The sequence below is a fragment of the Cebus imitator genome, unplaced genomic scaffold (genome assembly GCF_001604975.1).
Source record: "Cebus imitator isolate Cc_AM_T3 unplaced genomic scaffold, Cebus_imitator-1.0 Scaffold54, whole genome shotgun sequence".
In the NCBI taxonomy this organism is placed as follows: Eukaryota; Metazoa; Chordata; class Mammalia; order Primates; family Cebidae; genus Cebus; species Cebus imitator.
In genome coordinates, this window is record NW_016107369.1 from 6,007,291 (window position 1) to 6,009,530 (window position 2,240).

At 42.9% G+C, this 2,240-nt stretch overlaps 1 protein-coding gene and 1 non-coding gene across 2 annotated transcripts in view; one reads left to right on the forward strand and one right to left on the reverse strand.

The window, feature by feature from the left end:
• The window catches only part of PSEN1 (presenilin 1), a 93,413-nt gene that overhangs the window by 62,298 nt on the left and 28,875 nt on the right, over nucleotides 1-2,240 (reverse strand). The gene's annotated exons all lie outside the window — the stretch shown is intronic.
• Nucleotides 456-519, forward strand: LOC119471279. Its single transcript, XR_005200315.1, has one exon. It is a non-coding gene; the product is annotated as a U7 small nuclear RNA (small nuclear RNA).

Below are 2,240 nucleotides of genomic sequence, written 5' to 3' on the forward strand. Positions count from 1 at the left end.
GATATATATATGAGATATATGATATATATATATCAGACATATATGAGATAGAGAGAGAGAGAGCGAGTGCGAGAGAGCGAGTGAGGGCAACAGAGAGAGAGCAAGCACACGCACAAGGGCAGCAGTGGCTGCTGACATGTGGTCAGATATTGGATGCCAGTGCTGGAGCCATGCAAGTGTCTGGCAGAGTGATGTCTCTCATTCTGAAGAATATGTCTGTCTGTCTGTCTGTCTCTCTCTCTCTCTCTCTCTCTATATATATATATATAGTCTCTCATTCTGAAGACTGTATCTCTCCTTAGCTCTACAGAGATTCAAGCAATTCTCCAAGATTCTCCCAGATTCAAGTGATTCTCCTGCCTCAGCCTCCCAAAGTGCTGGGATTACAGGCATGAGCCATGGTGCCAGGCCTTAATTTAATTACTAATTATTAATTACGTAATTTAAAAAATAAGTATTACAACAGCTCTTTTAAAATTTGTCTAGCAAGTTTTCCAATTTTCACTGGGAACTATTCCCCCTAAAATAGGTAAATGCCAGCTATGTGCCAGATACTGTGCTAGGTGTAGTGCCAGGGATACAACAGGGAGCAAACAGGTAAGGTTCCTGGTTCTCATGAACTACTTTAAAGCAGAGGGTAACAAATAATAAACAGGATAATTAAACAGTGGGATAGTCCTATAAAAGGAATAAACAGGCTACTCTCAATGCAATGCCCATGGGCTAGCCCAGCTCCACAAGAAGACAATTAAAAAAGAAAAAAAATAGGGCAGGTGCAGTGGCTCACGCCTGTAATTCCAGCACTTTGGAAGGCCAAGGCAGGCAGACCATGAGGTCAGGAGATTGAGACCATGCTGGCTAACACAGTGAAACACCGTGTCTACTAAAAACACAAAAAATTAGCCAGGCGTGGTGGCATGCGCCTGTAGTCCCAGCTACTCAAGAGGCTGAGGGAGGAGAATCGCTTGAACCCAGGAGGTGGAGGTTGCAATGAGCCAAGATCGTGCCACTGTACTCCAGCCTGGGTGACAGAGCAAGATTCCGTCTCAAAATAATAATAAAAAAAATAAAAACAAACAAACAAATAAGGTGATATGATAAAGAACACCTTGTATGGGACTACTTTTAAATAATATGGCCAGAAAATACCTGTCTGAGGAAGTACGACAACACGAGCCGAAACCTGAAGGATGAAAAGATGTACAAGGCCTGCAGTACAGTACAGGGAGTAACTCAGCATTATCAGCGTTGTCCAAACTCTGCACAGGTCAAGAACGGTTTGTTTTCCCTGCCCAGCTCCTGGAAGACAACCTCTAAAACCTTAGACTACCCTGCCTGTTAAAGACTTCCTGGCTGGGTGTGGTGGCTCATGCCTGTAACTCCAGTACTTTGGGAGGCTGAGGTGTGTGGACCACTTGATGCCAGGAATTCAAGCAAGACCAGCCTATCAAACACAGTGAACGCCCATCTCTACTAAAAATACAAAAATTAGCCAGGCATGGTGGCGTGTGACTGTAATCCCAGCTACTGGGGAGACTGAGACATGAGAATCACTTGAACCTGGAAGGCGAAGTTTGCTGTGAGCTCAGATCACACCAGTGCACTCCAGCCTCAGTGACAGAGTGAAGCTCGACCTCAAAAAGAAAAAAAAATTTTTGAATTAATTAATTAAAAAAAAAACTATTTTGTTTACATGAGGCACTGGGTCATGCCAACTAGTTTCCGCTAACAATGTAATCTACGGTGGGGGCCTTGGGTCACTCATCAGCTTGGCCTCTGAAGGAAGCACAGAACTAAGGTCAGCCACGTGTGACTCAGAGACCAAGGCTTGGTGAGCCTTCCTGGTTGCCAATATTCCAAGTATGTTGTCACACACTGCTGCTGGAACAATGAAGCACTGTGTGCACAACTCCACTGGAAGACTATTGAAAGCTTGTGCCTGGTGGTGTCTCCTGAACCTTGCCCTATGTGTTTTTTTCTGTTGCTAAATTTAATCCATATCATTTCAATGTACTAAACTACAATTTGAATATAAAACCTTTTCTGAGTTCAGTCTTAAATTACTGAACCTGAGGGTAGTCTTACAGATCCCCAAATATCCTGTACAATGAAAATTACAAAATATTGCTAAGAGAAATTAAAGAACAAAAACAGAAATAGACAAATGTGTCTATACCAAACTTTAAAACTTCTATGCACCACAGGAAGCAGTCAACAGAATGAAAAGGCAACCTACAGAA